Source organism: Eschrichtius robustus, chromosome 5 (genome assembly GCF_028021215.1).
Source record: "Eschrichtius robustus isolate mEscRob2 chromosome 5, mEscRob2.pri, whole genome shotgun sequence".
Taxonomy (NCBI): Eukaryota; Metazoa; Chordata; class Mammalia; order Artiodactyla; family Eschrichtiidae; genus Eschrichtius; species Eschrichtius robustus.
Genome location: NC_090828.1, coordinates 53,696,677 through 53,718,003, shown reverse-complemented (window position 1 = coordinate 53,718,003; position 21,327 = coordinate 53,696,677).

Here is a 21,327-nt window from a genome sequence, read left to right as displayed (position 1 = left end):
CCCTGTTGCCTAACAGTTGCTGGGTAGCAGTTGCTGGGTACAGAGAAGGTGCTCAGTAAATGCTTATTGAATGTGTGTACTTCTTGACAAAACTTCAATAGGATACCTCTGCCCTTGGAACGATGATGATAATGTGCATATTGGTAAATGGGATCAGCTGCCAAATGAATTTTTTAAATGTATTTTGTTATCGTAGTATAGTTGATTTACAATGTTTTAGGTACACAGCAAAGTGATTCAGATATATATATATGTGTATATATATATACACATATATATATGTTCTTTTTCAGATTCTTTTCCTTTATATGTTGTTATAAGATACTGAATATAGTTCCCTGTACTGTACTGTAGGTCCTTGTTGTGTATCTATTTTACATATAGTAGTGTGTATCTGTTAATCCCAAACTCCTAATTTATTCCTCCCCCCGTTTTCCTCTTTGGCAACCATAAGTTTGTTTTCTATGCCAAATGAATTTTTAAAAGACATATTTATGTCAAAGTAAAAGAATTTTATAGGAGGCTAGAAATTACACTTACTGTAAGTGAAAATACTTATGTAAATTTACCTAAAGGGAAGAATCAACAAAAGTCCCAGATATGTTTTCGGAGTTCTCTGAGGACATCTGATAAAAAGGAAGTACAGAAGATCCAAAATATAACTTCCTTCTCTAAAACAGTTAAAAACCATACACACACACCTGGCTCTAGAAAGGTTATTAGATGTTACAATCTCATTTTTACTGTAGCCAATAATGACATCAAAACAAACATAAAACGTATCTTCCTGCTTCCAGCTAAAACAGAGAAATAAATATAATTTGTTTGTGTGTGTTAAAGGACTTATGTAGTTTGTACTACGTAGACAGTTTTTGCTGATGGAACAAAATCAATTATACATTAAATACTTATTAATGAATAAATGAATGTATTAAGTAACCAAATGGAATTTCCCTTTCTGTTCTCAGAATGTACCATCTATAAGGAAACTTTGAAATTCCCTTGTGATTTCACTGAGCTTTATTCTTAATAGGACAAGTGTTTAGCATCTATCAGCATATCTGGGGCTGCGGGAGTGTGACAGATGAAGAAAATATCTCTAATTTACCCTACTGATTTAAAGCTTTCTAAAAATTCTAAACAAAAATGACAGGTAACCGTGGTGAAAAGCAAATGAGGCAGATTTAGGGATTCAGGACTTGTCTTTCTAATTTAGTGGCTTGTGCCTTTCTGACCTGTTGCTTTACTCAATTGATATTCTTATCAATTATTCATGTGCCTGGTCTCAGCCTGGCCCTAAATCTGATCATCCCATCGTGTAGTCAGCCGGTTGGGTGTCTCTCTAGAGCTTCTGGTCTCCACTTCCTTTTCACATCTGTGAGAGGCCTGCTGCTTAAAAAGTACCCAGTTTAGGAAGGCAAACACTACCCTTCCCCGTCATTCCCACTTTGTTGGTTTCAATTTTGGAATGAAAATACATCTGAAATAATTAAATTTCATAATTTAATTTTAGCATTAAAATACACATGTTCAAAACAGGCTAGTAGTTCAAGTCGACCATTTCATCAGTTTTCAAATAGTCTTTCACAGCTTGCATTTCACCACTTTTAGCCTCTCTAAGCCCTGAGCTGTTTCTCTGTACTCAAGGTTGCCCCCTCTGGCTTGTAACTAAAAGCGCCCATGATATGGGCCCATTTTATTTTTTCACCAGCTTTAAAGAGCTTTTTAAAAGGGTGACAGTAACAGCGCTTTAACTCATATAATCAAAATTTGGAAAGCAGTTATTTATACCTGTGACTTTGTCATGTGCCTAAACATTTTAATATCCGGAAGCTTGGATCATTTGTATTTGCCTTAAAAAAAATGCTGGAGACACTTAGCATATCCTTTTATTAAACAGAAGTAATTTAATGATTCCCACCCTGAGATGATGCTTTATCATAGCACATGTTTCTAGAAATTTACCTTGGGTTCATTGCAAAGAAAATTTAAAATGATCAAACCTATGGTTTATTTTTCAAGGATTCTGATAAATGGTCTTGGCGAATACAGTTTCTCAAGTCATGTTTCAATCTCCTGCCATTTATTTTCCTGGATTGAAACCTATCAATTTGAAATGTATTGGCACTATTGCATGAAATGAGGTTTGGAGGATATTTGAGGAATGAGACCTAAAATTCAGTAGGGAAAATTGAGAGGATTATATTGAGTAAAGTCAAGTAAATGGTAGTATTTGAACTGAGCTAATAGACAATGGAACAAGAAAGCTTTAAGCTTGACAAATTACAGTATAAAAGGCAATAAAAAAAAGTTGAGTTATCAGAATTTGGCACTGATAATACCTGGGGTAGCTGAGGAAAAAATGAGTACATTTTGGTGTATGGTTTTCCTAGTGTTTCTCTATGAGGGGATAAGGTATTTTCATAGCTGATCCTGTACATTATAGGCACATAATTAAAGTAAACTCTACTGGCACTAATGCAAAAATGCAAAGCAATTCATCAGATGGTAAAATAAGCACTGCCTAGCCACAGAGTTGTGAATTTGTATATAAAAGAAGCCATATCTGAAATGGATTATCTTTTTAAGACAGAAAACAAAATAACTTATTCAGATCCCCTGTTACTCAATATTGCCAGGGCTTTGGCTTCAAACTCCCAAGACAGCTGAGTGAAATAAGTTAAAATGCATAGCACACTGTTATGTTGTAGATAGATAAACATAAGCATGCCATTTAAAAAAACTACATGGACATAGGACTTTTTGCTTTTGTTGTGGTCCTTAGAGTAAAACCTCTGAAGGACAGGATCATGTTTTATAGGTCTTGTTTAATCATTGGAGTAAACCACATGAAGTGGATTGTGAAAGAGTTAAAGAAGAACAAATATTGAAAATGATTTTTCTGCAAGTACAGCAGCAGTTTGAATGCCAGCTGCAGCTTTTGCAAAATAAGCAGGAACATTCAACCCTTGTCCCATAGTAGTTGTGGAAGGAGCAATTGTGAAAGGAGGACAGGGAAAGGTCATGAAGAGAAGGTGTGTGTGCATGTTTGCGTGTGTGTGTGTGAATATTTGAGTGTGTATCTTGGGAAAGGTGGAAACTGGGAAGGGAAAGGGAGTAGAAGAAATACTCCCAGAAGTACTTCCCTTGACTGCTATGCTTTATGTCTGGATTCTTTGGGCAGGCTATATAACATCCAACTTGCCAAAAGGAGAAAGAACAGAGAGACCTGTGGAAACTGAAGGTCAAGAAAAACCCCAAAGGGAAAAACAGATTCAAAAGCATGAACAGACCAGCAAACTGTGAAGCTAGAGTGGGAGGTATAGCTACTGGTGGTCCCAAAGTTCAGAAAAATATGGCCAGTCATGCAATGGAGACAAGTGCCATCTTGAGATTGGAAGGCTACTTCTTGGAACATTTAAACTGCAGTCTGTAGAAGTGTCTGCAGAGAGCAACAGAAGAGACTTAGAGTGAGTAAAGAATGGGTGAACAGTCCTCTCTGCCCAGATGAATACTCTGTACCAAGTGCAAATTGTAATGTATAAATGAAGAGTTTGGTTTTGTGACTGGTCAGGAAGTTTCTCTCATACAGCAGTGCAGAATACTGCATGAACATGGAGACGGATGAATGATAACAGGGCAGTATTAGCAACGGTTGAGTCTGGAGGCCTTGTCCATTAGAAACTGGATTTATGTAAGTCCAGATAGAATTTACAGCTTGTTGTATTTAGAGCTTTTATCTCTCTCAGTAGAAGACCACCATGATAAAAGTAAGAAAGATAAAAACAGAACCAGTACTGGTACTTGGACTTTGTGTGAAGAGAGAATGTTGATTAGAAGAGCATTCCACCTGAGAGATACATGTTGTCATTAATTATGTGCATGCTCATATCAATCATTTTAGAAAATTACCGCATATTTTACCCTCTAAAGCATTTTTTCTCTCAAAGTGTATTTTCTTTTCTATTACAATTTAAAGTTGTGCCCCAAATCCCAAGTTGGAAAAGTCCATTAAGTTATCAGGTAAAAATATCTGACTCTGAGTGAATTCAAGCTGATCACATGGTCAGTTGTCTATTTCATTCATTTATTCATGCATCCATCCATCCATCCATCTATCCATCTATCCATCCATCCATTTACCCAGCCAGCAAATAGTTATTGTAAACATGCAGTGTACTTCACACTGGAATACCGGTGTTAACAAGATATCCTGCCTGCCTAGGGATTACAGTCTATAGGTAAAAAAACCACCAGTTATTTAAAGCAGAGAAATCAGTGTCTCAAGCGAAGCTTTCACAGGGTGCTATTACAAATGACAGAGGGCTTCTGAGTTTGTATACTGAGACCCAAAATGAATGAAATAGTTTTTCTCATACCTGACATTCTGGGTACAAAATTGCAGGGCTGGTATGGTGGTTCCATAATACCAAAGCTCTAGGTTCCTTCTATCTGGTTGTTTTGCCATTTCCAGTGTGTTGCTTCATCTGCATGGTCCACGATGGTCCGCGTCGGCCAGCAGGAAAGGGAAAGTGGGGGAGTTGCAGCCACTGAGAATTCTCTTAAGGGCACAGCTCAGATGATGAACACATCCTTTCAGCTCACCTATCACTGGCCAGAAATTAGTTTTATGGTCATATTTAACTGAAAAGTAAGTGAAAAATGGAAATATATTCTTTCTTGGGGGTGGCCATGCCTTCAGATAAAAATTGAGAGTGTTATTGCTATTCGAAACAAGCAAATCATGGGTTAGGGAGAGGGTAACCAGCAATCTCTGGTAGAGAACCCACTTCAGTGTGTGAGTTAAGAGAAGGCTCTTCAAGCGTGAGTGGGAGTTGTCCAGGCCAACAGCATGGGAAATGGTGCTCCAGGACGAGCATGTGCATTAGTTCACTATGAACACAGTGACCTGAGCACAGTGTCTTCCATGCACTAGTTATTTGTACACTTGGGACCCTTCGGACAGCTGAATACGGACCAGCCGTGATTGGGACAAAATGGTACTCAAACAGAGACTCTTCCTCTTTTTGGTAAATGTGATATTACTCTTAGCTAAAGGAGCAGAATTATTGCAGGATACATGCTCATAGTCTTTGAACCTGTCTCTGCCCTTTAAGCTTGAATTCTTTGTTGTCATTGCCAAGTTCCTGGGCCTCTGATGTACCGACTAGGATGCTGGGTAGAAATGAAGCGTAAAGAATTCTGCTCACATCAGAAGATGCCGCTCTTGGAGGTCAATAATGGAACAGAGGGCTGGGGGTGCTTTTGGAAACACAAAGACAGAAAATTCAGGGGATTGATTGCTTCAATCCATGGGAGTTAAGAGAAAAATCTATCCAAAAAAGATTATAGAAAAAATTTCTTTGTATTATGTGTCGTATTCCTGGTCCCTCTTTTGCCGCCTCTTCAAGACAATTCAGTAAACTCATATATTATTCTTTGGTACTTTGGGTCATCTGACTTTTATTTCTTTTGGATGAAACAACTGTACTAAGATTCGAGACTGGAGTAAGAAGACACCTTTTTATTTGAAGGACAATATATTACTCTTGTCCAAGTGTTTTTTGAACTTTTAAAAATCAATAAGCTGAATAGATGGCTGCCCATATAATGAATCCTTGGGTTCTAGAAAACAGAAAATCACCAACTATCTCCCCTGCCCAGTTTCCTTGAATCTATCTTTTGATATTCTACCTTTTGGATTAAGCGGTGACTTGTAATTCTCCAAAGATGTACCTGTTCCTCAGTGGAGCAACTTACTTTGTCTCTAACATTGTAGTGTATATTGATTTAAATTTCAGTTGTCTGATTACTGGAGAAGCTAGGGCCTCAGGACAGAGGGGAGAAAACGCCTAGCTGGGAGAAGGTATTTGAAGTGGGAGTGGAGTAAAAGTTTAGAAGTAGGAAAAGACAAATTTCATCTAATTTCTCACCTAAGGCTGATGCAGCCACCTAAATTTAAAAATGCAAATAAAAAAATATGTATTTCTCAAGGAATTCCTGCTTTATAGAAGTAAAAGGCAATATTTCTGACCAGAAAGACTATGGTTTTTTTCCATGTAGTATTACTTCTTAAGGCAAAGTTTTCTCTGGAATAAATGAAAGACATTTGCTATGTTTTCTCTAGATATACTTCTAAGCCTTTCAACCAACTTGAGAAAAGCTAGAAAGGAATCTACCTTCCATGAAAACCTATTTTTATAGGGTGAATTAAAAAACCCATCATGTTTGTCAAAATATGACAATTATTTGTCAAACTTGATAGACTTCAGGGCTGTTTGGTGGACTTATTTCCTTTATTTTCTGTGAGCAATCCCTGTTCTTCTTTTGATAAATGAACACAAACAACATTTACAGACTGATGTATTTTTCCCAGAGCAATCATCATTGGATTTAATGATCACCAGTGATGATTTTTTTTTCCTCTTTTTTTAGCTCTAATTCCAGACTGTAATGGAATACAAAAGCAGGTTTATGTGGCAAGCCCCATTTGAAGGATAAGTATAGTTTCAAAGCCCCAGGGAGATGTCTTGTTTATAAAGCTCTTTCTTCCATTAACACTACCTGACCTTCAGGGTGGTCTCACATAGCCCTCCAGTGCCACAGATAACAGGCCTCAGGATGACTAAGACTATATATGTCACAAATCCTCGATAGTAGAAAACCCAAATTATCTTGTCACCAGTTCACACAAATGATATAGAAGCCCAAGGTAAGGACGATGACTGTTTCCCACAAGATGGCAATGGTCTTTGTGCAAAACAGAAGCATAGCATTCACTGGGTCTGATACCCACTGTGACAAAATTTTGCCCTTGTAAATTTAGTACTTATGAAAGCCATGCCATGGTTGTTTTCTCTGCCATGGGCTGAGTTCTCAAGAACAATTAACCCTATTTTCAAAGGAGAGGGGAAAAAATGCTGCATATATAGTATAATGTCTTACATGTCTTTCTCTAAGGAGCCAAAAGTATTTTGCATCTGTTATTTAATTAACCTCACACTATGCCTCTGAGGCAGGAAAAAGGAATTGCTGTATATCCTATATATCACAGTGAATTTAAATAATTTACTGATAGCATTCAGAGGGAGAAATGGTGGCACAGGGGATAAAACATTTGTTGAGTTCTAATGCATAGCCCTAATAATTAAACCAAGCTGATTTTCTGTAGAAGCAAAGTTACACGTTTAGGGAAGAGATCCTATTTAGTGCGTATGAAAAAATAAATTTTTCACAAATGCAGATTCCAAAACAGTGGTTTTCCCATTTTAATTTGAGCACTTAAGTACATTAGCTTGTGAGTTTATTGCTTAAGAATACTGGTGAGCTTTTAAAACGCAAAATCCTGGAGTTCTGTCCCCAGACATTCTACTTTCATAGATCTGGGATAGGGCTTAGGAATTTGCATATTTTAAATATAACTCAGGTGATTCTGAGACCTGTGGTTTTGCCCACACTTTGAGACACTGCTCTATGAGCCTCGAGTAGTATACTGGTAAGATACAGAAGTTGACCCAATTTTCTGAAATTAAAAGAACCTAATTTCTTTGGAGAAAGATGTTCTGTTTTACATAAAAACTTGTAATATAACACTTTTCCTCAGTTTGAAGGATAAATCCATAAGTGAAATTATTATGCCTTATTCATAAGTTTAATTTAAAAATCAGTTAAAATTTTAAGCGTAATTATTTTTAAACTGTACTGTCAGAAGAGTAACTATAATGATTAAAAAAATTGACACATGCTTTATCTTTCTCTTGGGTTCAGTGGTCACATTTGAGTAGGTTTTAGGTAACTGGATTCTAGTCTACCTAGAATCTTGTACTTTTAGAACTAGAAAGGACCCTAAAGATATTCAGATGCCAGGTGTGATATAAAAATTAATCTACTCTGGTAACATGAATCTCTTCTTCTTCTGAGTTAGAAATCCACACAAATCTTTTTACTTGGTTATATCTGCTTGTTCAATTGGACCTATATAAGCACTTGCAATAGTTAATAAAATGGTAAATTTGATTGAATCACTGAGTCAACAGATGCTACATTCCTAGAGGTATGAGTCCATGATGCAGGATTTTCAAGGGAGTTGGTGGGAGACTGCATGATGATGGCTGTGTGACTCGTAGTAACCCTTCCCTGGCATTGAGGCTACAAATGGGTCAAGGGTTGGATTTTGAAGGAGGATTTTCCCAGAGGGCTGTTGGTGTCCTGTGACTCTCACTCTCTCACACTGTTTCTGCCTTCCTTCAAGTCAAAAGAGAAGTGATTTAAAGAGAGAGTAAAGACTTAGTTTGACCTCCTCCTGGTTTGGTGAACATAATGATGGATGTATGTTTCCTACCTGGCAAGCCTTATGGCAAGAGAAGGGCCGTCAGTCTTCTTTGACAGCCAGGTTGCTCTCAGAATAGCTGCATTCTTAAGTCATCATATTCCTGCCAGTTCGTGGCAGTGCCTGGCTTCCTAATGTTTACCAGTTTATTAAAGGTAAGGGGATATCTTATTTTTGTTTTAATTTGCATTTCTCTGATAACCAGTGAAACTAAGCATCTCATTAAATGCTGTTACATTTTATATTTTTTCTTTACATTGCTTATCCATATTCTTTGTCCATTTTTCTACTGGAGTTGCTATTTTTTTCCTATTGATTTGTATAGGTGCTGGGTAGATTGTAGGATTCTAGGATATGTTTGTGTGTATAGCATATCCTCGTATAATTCTTAGATGCTTCAGAAATTATAAGTATGTTCTCCCATTCTGTCAAATTGTCTATTAACTTTGTGTCTGATATCCTTCATCATATAGGCTTCGTTAATTTGGATGCAATCAAATTCATTCTTTCTTTTTTGTCTTTATAATTTTGTTTAAGCAGTAATAGGACTTGCTTAGGATACAAAGATGTTTACCCATGTTTTCCCTATTGGTTACAAGTTAATTACCATCTATATATGTTTGTATTTATGCAGAGATGCACAAATAATTATTTTTATTCTGCTTAGTCTAGAAAATAATTAAGATAATCTATAATAAAGTAATTATATAATAAAGCTACTGCTATAAAAATAGATACATCTGAAGTATCAAAAACTGGTGAGACAATTTAAAACTCTCTGAGCTAATATTTCTCAATGTGAGGTCTGTGGGCTATTTGCATTATAATTATTTTAGATTGTCATTAGATAGGCAGATTTGAGGCCCTTATCCCAGACCGGGTTACTCAGAATCTCTTGGTGTAGACCCAGAAATCTTTATTTTTAGTGTGACTTTTGAGATATTCTGAATGTATACTAAGAACCGTTTACTACTACTAATGTATACTAAGAACCGTTTACTACTACTAATCTAAGAGTACTAAGTTTGAGCTTTAAATTAAGATCTAAGCTTTTAGGCTGCACTGACTATGAGGAAAACATTATAAGATATAAATCCTAATTATGTGACAAAATAAGTGCATAATTCTTTAGGAGAAATAAGCTTTTTCCTGATTCTAAATTCTCAAAGGATATATCCCCATCCATGCTGAATCTGCATAAGTCCTTTTGCAGAGGACCCCAAACAATATAAGACTATCTCTGTAAAAAGGTTTTTAAAGAATATTTGGTAATGTTTTTCACCTGGTCCTTGGTTTATTTAATCTTCAAGAGAAACTGAGAGCAAAACAGAGTAAATGCATGAATGCATTTTCACAACTGAGTTTGAATTTGTTTTTACCCTGTATTGACATTAAGAATGACTAATTCAAATTGTATTTCATTGTGAGGAATATTTTGGGGGAAAGAGGACAAGGTAAAGACAGTCATTACAGGGCTCCCTCTTAGGGAATCCTGGTTCAAAATTTTTACATCAAGATGTAGTGTTGATATGAACATTGGAAAAATATTAATGTTGAGTCAAGGGTCATGTAGGTTGTTATACAATGGGAGGAGTATGGGAAGAGCAGTTGACTACTGGAAACTGAATTCTTCAAGGACTCCTGAAGTGCTCTTTCTTTCTACTTCAAAGCTTTCCATTGCTGATCAAGAGAGGAAAGCCCGAGGAGTCCTTGGTATTGACCTTGTTAGATATCCTACTTAAGGACTCACTTTTGGTAATGTGTCAGAGTTACTATAATTTGATTAAAAGGTATTTAGCCCTAGTTCAGTGTACTTAGAATCATAGAACTTTAGAGTTAGAAAGAAACTTAAAAGTTATCTAGCTCAATTCCTCATTTATGTGAGAAAACTGAGGCCCAAAGAAGGAAGGTGACCTGGCTTAGATTATTCATTTTTTGGCAAAGCTGAGGGTAGAATTCAAGACTCCTGAGCCAAAATGCAAGAGAAAATCGAGGACAGAGCTTTATCCTGGAGAAAATTGGACTTGAGACAACTTCTGAGGTAGATTTTCTCCCTGTCTGCCAACTTCCAGAGAAGTGCAGAGGGAAATTAGGAGAGCACTTTAGACACATTTTAAAATTTTGAGATAATTATTGATTTGCACACCGTTGTAAGAAACAATACAGAGTTACCTTAAATTAATAGAATACATGTACTACAAAAATAAGGCCATTCTGAGGTGATACCCATATTAAATTCTGAAACTTTGGTTAGAATTTGGATATTAAATAAATATTTAGGAAAAATACATATAAGATGAGTAATCTTAAGAATGTGATAAGAAAATATGGGGATTTGGGTTTGATCAACACAATTGTAGTTAGAATTCTTGCAGGTGCTTGACATCAATATTTATTGAATAGGGAGTTCCTAAGCAACAGGCATAAAGATTCAGTTAAGCAAGACAAATAAGCTCTAGTCTGCTATACAACAATGTACCGATAGTCAACAGTAATGTATTGTTCACTTAAAATTTGTTAGGAAGATAGATTTCATATTAAGCCGTCTCACTACAAATAAAAGGAATGGTTCTTTAGACCTGAAGCAAGCAAACTATGTACAGAAGGTAAGCAACATTTTAAAAAATAAGGTGGGGACACCAAAGCAATTCTTGCTGACAAAAATGAAAGGAAACAATCTTTGTTTGGAAAATAACATTTCTGGATGACAAAAAATGAATTGGATCTAGATATTTCAGGAGGTTATTTTCAGTGAAGATATAAAGAAGTTAAAATTTATGATTGCCCATAATCGACACCTAACATGTATGAGAGAGTTATTTTTAGAATTCCTGTTGAGTCAAAACAACAGGAATATCAGCAGGGCCAAATCCATGTCTTGAATAGTTGGTAGTAGTAGTAATAGCTCAGGATAGCTCTTCTTAACTAATTAAGTCAAGGGCAGTATCAACAGACCAAAATTATGTAATTTCTAAGTCACATTTAGAATGAAAGAGACCCATTCTTACTTTTATACAAGCAAACAAACAAATCAATAAATGAAATGCTCTTTTAATGGATTCTGGTGGGGAGGACTGGGACTGACCTTGTCCAAGATAAGGTTGTCTTCTCACATGTCATTATTTTATTGCTTGCTCCACTGCCTGACAGCAAGGTTACTGGCAGCTTAATCCTAATTTCTAAAGCACTGTCAACAACAATTTCTTTTCCTTCAAAATGGGATTGAAGTTCTGTGAAATGACTTAAAGTTATTTTAAAAAAAAGCTCTCTTAAACCCAAGCAAGAACTAAGAAATAAAATCTTTCCATCTTTCTTTAGCAATCTTAGAATGGCAAAAGTTTGATATTAACCAAATTACTATCAACATTCAGGAAATATCCAGGGATGTGACAGAATTGGAATTTCATGAAACTCAGTAAGTTTTTAACTAACTGAAGATTTTGGAAAAAATATATTTTTTTATATGATTTAGTCTTTTCTAATTTTCTCACAGCCATTAACAGTAATTTTTCATTTTCTGATTGACTATACTGGGTATTTTAAAATCCTACCCTGCAAGCACTCAAACAAAGCCTTCACTATTTCATGTGCTTACTACTCTCACTTTGTCATTGGTTAAGAATGAAGGCTGAACAGTCAAAACTTCATTAATTGCTTTAAAAATTTAACTCTTTCATTGAATTATTAATCAGAAAATCAAAGTGACAGATAAGTTGTTCAAATTAGAACAACTCCCTGGGGTACCAGGATGGAGAACTATTTGGATGGATTCAGCACATCTGTGGGTGTGAGATACCAGCACACTGACCAGGACATTCATTGGCTGGGACACTAAAGAGCGGCAGGCACGGGTACGGTTAGGAAGTTGGTGAAGCAGGTGTGTAACTGTTATCCCCTGACACATGACAACCTGGACCTTTAGAAGGTGAGGTTGCTCAGAAAACATTAGCAGTTTTAAAATGAAACCCTTGACCTGTGTATAATCAGGTAATCGGCAAGAAGCCTTAAAATATTATACTTTTCAAGTGAAGTGGTTTGAAAGCATACCCTTATCAGGGTAACTCCATGTTTTAAATTCCCTTTATTGATAAACCAGAAACTAAATTTTCTTTTTTAAAATTATAGTTGATTTACAATAGTACATTACTTTCAGGTGTACAATATAGTGATTCAGTATTTTTATAGATTATACTCCATTTAAAGTTATTTTAAACTATTGGCTATATCCCCACTGCTGTACAATATATCCTTGTAGCTTATTTCTTTTATATATAGTAGTCTGTACCTCTTAATCCCCTACCCCTACCTTGCCCCTTCCCTTTTCCCTCTCACCACTGGTAACCACTAGCTTGTGCTCTGTGTCTGTGAGTCTGTTTCTGTTTTATTATATTCATCTGTTTGTTTTATTTTTTAGATTCCACATATAAGTGATAATGGAATTTTTGTCTTTCTCTGTCTGACTTACTTTCACTTAGTATGATAATCTCTAGTTTCATCCATGTTGTTGCAAATGGCAGGATTTCATTCTTTTTTATGGCTGAGTATTATTTCATTGTATAAATATATTCCACATCTTCTTTATCCATTCATCTGTTGATGGATACTTAGGTTGTTTCCATATCTCAACTATTGTAAATACTGCTGCTATGAACATTGGGGTGCATGTATATTTTTGAATTAGTGCTTTGGGGTTTTTTTTGGATATATACCCAGGATTTGAATTGTTGGATCATATGGTAGTTCTATTTTTAGTCTTTTGAAGAGCCTCCGTACTGTTTTCCAATTTACATTCCCACCAACAGTATGCTAGGTTTCCCTTGTCTCCACATCCTTGCCAACATTTGTTATTTCTGGACTTTTTGATGATAGCCATTCTGACAGATGTGAAGGGATATCTCATTGTGGTTTTGATTTGCATTTCTCTGACAATTTACCTTGTTAAGCATCTTTTCATGTATATCTTCTTTGGAAAAATGTCTATTCAGGTCTTCTGTGCATTTTAAAATCAAGTTGTTTGTTTTTTTGGATAGAAACTAAATTTTCTTATGAAAACCAAGAGTTTCTCATCCACTCTTTTTTCCCCAGAAGTAATAATCTTCTGAAGTAAGACAACACAATCTGTTCACCAATGTGAATCACCTGTTCTGCCATTATGAGCACCCAGGGGCTTGTCTTTGAGAAGTGGACTGCTTATCCAGGGTGAGTTTACCAACATTGGATTATTCTTCTATTTTAGCTTCTTTCTCTAGGGGAATAATAGTAATAATTGAATACTTTTGTTTTACCTTGTGAGGAAAGATAACATCACGTTTAAACTTACTTTCCTTTCATTAATTGTTCATAATTGTACTTTCTAAGTTTTTACTCACATAAACACATACCCCAGTGTAATCCTAGGTTATATTTCTCTTACAGTCTATGAATAGAAACCTTTAAAATTCTGCATGCATATTTTAGGGACATTAATTAATTATTTGAAACTCTTCACCACCTCTTTTGACTATCTTAGCTTATTATCATGGTAACCATATGCTCTAAATGTTAACCTGAAAACAGTACAAATTAAGAAGATATATTTTACCTCCTTTTCACTATATCAGTGTCTGGTTGATCAATGGGGGAAGTATAAGGCCAGGATTACAGACTCTCTATTATTTAATATTAAACACATGGATTTGAGAAATTAGGTGACTTTTCCACCTTTTTGCATCTTGTGCCTTGGTTACCAGGAAACTATGTGAAGGTAGTTTGAAGGACAAAGGGAATTTTGAGATGAGAGATCACTGTCTTTAGTACTCAACAATTTATCTCTAAGGGAAATGTAATTTTACATGGGAGTTGTATGAGGATCATCAATTGCACGGTGTAAATGGTTCTTATTGCATTCTCCTGTTATTCCAATTGGGATCATGAAAGATAATCTTAAATTGGGTCTGATATACATCTATAACTATTGATAATTTAGAGAGAAGAGTTCAGGCTATAGATCTATTGTTTCAATAGAGTGACAACTGTAATTCTGGTCTTTCAACTTAATAAATAAAATTTGCCTGACATTGTGAATGACCCAGCTAGAATATGATGGCTCAAATCGTGCCCTATTGTGACATCTTGATCATTCAGAAAAATCATAGCTTTATTTTCAGTTGAGAGCACAAATTTGAAGATATCTCATAGGCCAATGGTTCTTCAAATTTTTTACAGTTCTTTTTAGGCTGGGCAAGTAAGACTGGGACCCACCTACCCTATCTGTTCACACTTTTCATAGGGAAAACATTGTAGTTTCAATGCATAAGTATACTTTTGTTGAGGTACTAGGTTTGTATCTGCTTTAGAGCCAGGAGAATGGATAACACCTATTAATCCTAAACTCTATAATCTATTGATTGGAAAGGTATAGCCCATAAGTACTGTTAACATTATGGGGTTAACTGATAACTCTGGACAAACTTAATTGATAAAGATAGACTAACATTAATTTCAAGTTGAGAAGTAAGAACAGCAGTGACTGAAAACCTTAAGTGACTTAAAACAAAATGAATGATGCATGGAAAAATTAAATGGTCTATCTGAAAATAGTGGGCAGTCCAGCCATATATTTGTATGCAAGCATATCAGGAACTTGAAAGTTTGGCCATTGAGTGGCAGCTAGGAGGTTCCAGATGAAGGATAGGCAGGGGAGGTCTTTCTTTATCTCCCAGGCACCCCTTTGTGTGATTTCATGTTGAACTATTTTCCCCTGCCTGTTACATCCCTCTCAAAGCTACTGTCTGACTTCTACCTGACTTTGCCGATGGGTCTCTGTGTACCTCCTGTATTCACTAATACATCACTTACATAAAGTACACTTTAATTGAAGATTTGAAATCATGGTGGCAGTCTACAGCATAGAAGACAACAGAGAATAACCTAAAACCACTGTTCTTACATTCCTTGCCATCTCTGCCTTGGGGATTCCTTACGATTATATCTTTCTTTGACCTTTGTGTGTTAATGGAATCTCCCTTACTCTCAAGAATATTCCTTCCGATCACACTCAAAATTTTGCAAAGGTCTTGAAATAAGATTCAAAATTATAATATTTCATTAACATATCCTAGTTCAAATTCTTAGGCAGCCCTTGTTCTCCCACTAAGCAAAGAAAAATCTCAGCATTTTTTTCTCTTTCTCTCTCTATATTACACATAAGTAAAAATGGAAGTTATGGAATTCCTTGGCATTCACCAATGACATCAGAAGAAAGAACTTTCATTTTTGGTGCATTCTTGGCAGCTCATCAAAAGAATTTTGTGTGTGCTCCTGACTATTCTTTGTTAATAATTATTCTTGTATCTGTTATTCATACATTATTCGAGAGTAGTCAATACTACCTGTGCAGATTCAAACTATTTTTGCCCGTATATAAATATCACTTTGGTGTTCTAGGATTGGCATATTAAAAAGTATCCTAAATTATATTTGAATGTAGAATTCCATAGTTAATGTGTAGCATTCTCTTAGTGATTTTTAATTCTAGAAATTCCAAATTTTCAATAGTTTTAATGGAGCAGTAAAAATAGGATATTTTTTATCTTGGTGGTAGTGAAGACTTGTTTTTGTTTGTTTGTTTGTTTTTCTTGTGGATTCAGATTTCCTGCTACAGTCTGATGAATTTTTCTAGGGAAGGCAACCTTTATAACAATATTTAATTTTTTAAAAATATATAAATTTTTTGAAATTCTATAGGACTCAATGAAATAAGAGAGAATTGTAGTTTAAGCTTAAGAGTATTAAAACAATGATTAAGAGCATTAATTTGAACCGTTTACATTTTACTAAAGAGATACCAAGAGATTTAACACTGCTTTTCCTTTGAAGGCAAAGTCTCTTTCTCCCGTGCTTTATTCCTTTCTGATCCTCTCTGACTTTTACTCCTGTCCTTTCTTTTTGGTTTTCTTGTCCAAAGAAGTGTATGCCTATAAGTATATGTTCAGGCTCAATTAATCCTGATATTTATTTAACCCCATGTTAAGATACTTTGGTATCATTTTTATATACAAGTTATGCCTAACCATTTTTTTCCAAATTGGGAACCCCAAGGTCCCAAAGTTTGGTTTGCTTATTTGTTTATATAGGTATTCTTTGGTTAGTAAATTTCCTCGTATCACAAAAATTTAAGGTTAGTAAGCTATAATCTACCAAATTTCAGCAGTTATGTTTAATAGGTCTTAGTCCCATCCCCTTGGCTACACAGTGTTGTGTCTATCAGACAGCTTCTAGTAAAGCATTATGGATGATGTGAAGACTATGACTAAACCTAAAATTACATTGAGCAGCCACTGTAAATCTCTTTCTTGTTTAACGCTGTGCCATATATCAATAACAATAGTAACAGCTAAAGCTGCTGATTTGAAGATGTCTGTCAAACACATGATGATTAATCCCACTTTTCTCCCTCTGAGTTTGGATTCAGTAAAAACAATATGCACAATTCATATATAGAAGCATGATACTAGTTTGATTTTTTTTTCTGATAAAGCTGGACCGTAGACTTGCCACCAAAATCAGATTTCTTGAGACTTGCCCTCATTGCATATTTGGGGTGGCCATTTTAGAAGAGACTAAAAGTAGACATTTGGCTAGATGCATGGGTAATCAACATGCCTTATATTCCAAAGGAAGAGGTAGGCTTCTAGTTTGACTTCTAGAAGGCAAGCCATGGGCTGTGATCTCACTGTGCTTCCTATAGAGCAGGGGAAGGATATATTTCTGCTTCCTGGTGACAGGCTATTGCAAAAGGGGAATCTTGGGAAAGCAGAGTCATTCTTGCTTATTGGTTTTCTAAACCTTACCAATAAGATAAGTCACTCTTCCTATCTAATGGTGGGGGGTGGGGAGGGAAGGGAAGGGAAGAGAGAGACTGAGAGAGGAAGATGGCTTCTCAATATTTCTGAACCTAAAAGGCAGTCATTCATACTTCACAGGCAAAAGTAAGAACATCTGGAGAGGGAGAGAGAGTCCCCACTTTAATAACTAACATTTAATGACCACTTATTATGTACCAGGTACTGTGCTAAGAACTTTACATTTGTAGTCTTATTTAAAGCCTCATAGTAATCCAGTAAGATACCTACTTTTTTATTTAATTGTCTAGCATTCCCATCTTCTGCTAATAACCCTTTGTTTCCTTAGGAGAGCTGATCTTACATGATCCATAGAGTTCTAGTAGAGCTTCCAAATATGTACCCACTGGAGTAAGACATGTGCTGTTAGCTAAAAACAGATAAATTCATGAAGGATTGATAGATTATTTGGTGGATGTATGTGGCAGTTAGTCATAACTATAAAAGTAGTCTATAAACCTACGAATAAGAATAGAAACTCTTAAAAATCTGGGCCAAAGATTCTGCAGTTGCAAGGATGTTATACTTTTACCTGAAGATATACTGTTTCTTTATATTTTATTTAAGTACTTGATTTGATTTCATTTTAATCATTACTGTCACTATTACCACAATTTACCACATTGTGCTCCTGGATATGTTAGATTCCTCTTTCTGATAATCCATCCACGTTCTATTCTTTTTCAGGATTCCCATCACATTACTCTTTACATTCAAACCATTAGAATTATATAAATATAGTAGGCCTGGAGGTTTATTTGCCTTTAGCATTTCCTTCTGCATTCTTATTTTGTTTTTTTTTCCCTTTTATCTCCAGCTTTATTGAGATGTAATTGACAAATGACATTGTGTAAACTTAAGGTGTACAATGTGATCTGCATTCTTACGACCATTTCCCCACTATAGTCTTCAGTAAGTTTGCAGATACTTCATTCCAGCCTATTTACTAGAGACCTGTTTTCCCCATAGAGTAACTATAAATAAATATAAAATTGACAGTGGAAAATGAAGTTATCTTAATACAGTTTACATGGAGTATTTTGTTTGAGAATTTAGGGTGTAGATGGAAAAGGTAATCTTTTCATATCCTGGCATTCCTGTGATCCTTGGCATGCGTCATCATTTTTATTTTATGGAGGTGGGTAAGGGGGTTGAGAACAAGGCACCAATTAATTTACCAGAAGTTACATGGACTTTATCTTCACTTGAGTGAGAGAGACACAAATACCAGGCTCCTCTGCTCCCTGTATCATCTTTCTTCTTGATTTATGTCTACTTGTGATGTAATATTACACCCAGGGCCTTCAGAGGTTAGTCATAGGTAAATGCCCATTAAACAATCATGTATTTGATCTATGTAGATTATTTTTATAAAACCTTGTGGTATTTTACTAATCACAATCTACTGGCCTGTGATCGTAAATATCAAGATATAATGCCTTAGAGGAGCTTCAAGATGGCAGAAGGGTAAGATGTGGAGATCACCTTCCTCCCCACAAATACATCAGAAATACATCTACATGTGGAACGACTCCTACAGAACACCTACTGAACGCTGGCAGAAGACCTCAGACCTCCCAAAAGGCAAGAAACTCCCCACGTACCTGGGTAGGGCAAAAGAAAAAAGAAATAACAGAGACAAAAGAATAAGGACGGGACCTGCACCAGTGGGAGGGAGCTGTGAAGGAGGAAAGGTTTCCACACACTAGGAAGCCCCTCTGCGGGCGGAGACTGCAGGTGGCGGAGTGGGGAAGCTTCGGAGTCACGGAGGAGAGTGCAGCCACAGGGGCGCGGAGGGCAAAGCAGAGAGATCCCCGCACAGAAGAACGGAGACGACCAGCACTCACCAGCCCGAGAGGCTTGTCTGCTCACCCGCTGGGGCGGGCGGGGGCTGGGAGCTGAGGCTTAGGCTTCGGTCGGATCCCAGGGAGAGGACTGGGGTTGACTGTGTGAACACAGCCTGAAGGGGGCTAGTGCACCACAGCTAGCCGGGAGGGAGTCCAGGAAAAAGTCTGGAGCTGCCGAAGAGGCAAGAAACTTTTTTTTGCCTCTTTGTTTCCTGGTGCGTGAGGAGAGGGGATTAAGAGCGCTGCTTAAAAGAGCTCCAGAGATGAGCATGAGCTGCGGCTATCAGCGTGGACCCCAGAGGTGGGCATGAGACGCTAAGGCTGCTGCTGCCGCCACCAAGAAGCCTGTGTGCGAGCACAGGTCACTCTCCACACCTCCCCTCCCGGGAGCCTGTGCAACCCACCACTGCCAGGGTCCTGTGATCCAGGGACAACTTCCCCAGGAGAACGCACGGCGTGCATCACGCTGGTGCAACGTCATGCTGGGCTCTGCTGCCGCAGGCTCGCCCCGCACTCCATGCCCCTGCCTCCCCCCGGCCTGAGTGAGCCAGAGCCCCCGAATCAGCTGCTCCTGTAACCCCGTCCTGTCTGAGCAAAGAACAGATGCCCTCAGGCGACCTACACGCAGAGGCTGGGCCAAATCAAAAGCTGAACCCCAGGAGCTGTGCGAACAAAGAGAAAGGGAAATCTCTCCCAGCAGCCTCAGGAGCAGTGGATTAAATCTCCACAATCAACTTGATGTACCCTGCATCTGTGGAATACCTGAAGAGACAATGAATCATCCCAAACTGAGGAGGTGGACTTTGGGAGCAACAATATATATATATTTTTCCCTTTTTCTCTTTTTGTGAGTGTGTATGTGTATGGTTCTGTGTGTGATTTCATCTGTGTAGCTTTGCTTTTACCATTTGTCCTAGGGTTCGGTCTGTCCGTTTTGTTTTGTTTTTTTAGTATAGTTTTTAGCGCTTGTTATCATTGGTGGATTTGTTTTTTGGTTAGGTTGCTCTCTTCTTTCTTTTTCTTTTTTTTATTACTTAAAAACATTTTTTTAATAATTATTTTTTATTTTTTATTCTAGTAACTTTTATTTTACTTTATCTTCTTCTTTCTTTCTTTCTTTCTTTTTTCTCCCTTTTATTCTGAGCCATGTGGATGACAGGCTCCTGGTGCTCCAGCCAGGCATCAGGGCTGTGCCTCTGAGGTGGGAGAGCCAAGTTCAGGACATTGGTCCACCAGAGACCTCCCAGCTCCACATAATATCAAATGGCGAAAATCTCCTAGAGATCTCCATCTCAACACCAAGACCCAGCTCCACTCAACGACCAGCAAGCTACAGAGCTGGACACTGTATGCCAAACAACTAGCAAGACAGGAACACAACACCACCCATTAGCAGAGAGGCTGCCTAAAATCATAATAAGGCAACAGACACCCCAAAACACACCAGCCCATGTGGACCAGCCCACCTTAAAGACAAGATCCGGCCTCATCCACCAGAACACAGGCACTAGTCCCCTCCACCAGGAAGCCTACACAACCCACTGAACCAAACTTAGCCACTGGGGGCAGACACCAAAAACAACGGGAACTACGAACCTGCAGCCTGCGAAAAGGAGACACCAAACACAGTAAGTTAAGCAAAATGAGAAGACAGAGAAACACACAGCAGATGAAGGAGCAAGGTAAAAACCCACCAGACGTGGCAAATGAAGAGGAAATAGGCAGGCTACCTGAAAAAGAATTCAGAAAAATGATAGTAAAGATGATCCAAAATCTTGGAAATAGAATGGAGAAAATACAATAAACGTTTAACAAGGACCTAGAAGAACTAAAGAGCAAACAAACAGTGATGAGCAACACAATAAATGAAATTAAAAATTCTCTAGAAGGAATCAATAGCAGAATAACTGAGGCAGAAGAACGGATAAGTGACCTGGAAAATAAAATAGTGGAAATAACTACTGCAGAGCAGAATAAAGAAAAAAGAATGAAAAGACTTGAGGACAGTCTCAGAGACCTCTGGGACAACATTAAACACACCAACATTCGAATTATAGGGGTCCCAGAAGAAGAAGAGAAAAAGAAAGGGACTGAGAAAATATTTGAAGAGATTATAGTTGAAAACGTCCCTAATATGGGAAAGGAAATAGTTAGTCAAGTCCAGGAAGCACAGAGAGGCCCATACAGGATAAATCTAAGGAGAAAATTGCCAAGACACATATTAATCAACGTGTCAAAAATTAAATACAAAGAAAAATTATTAAAAGCA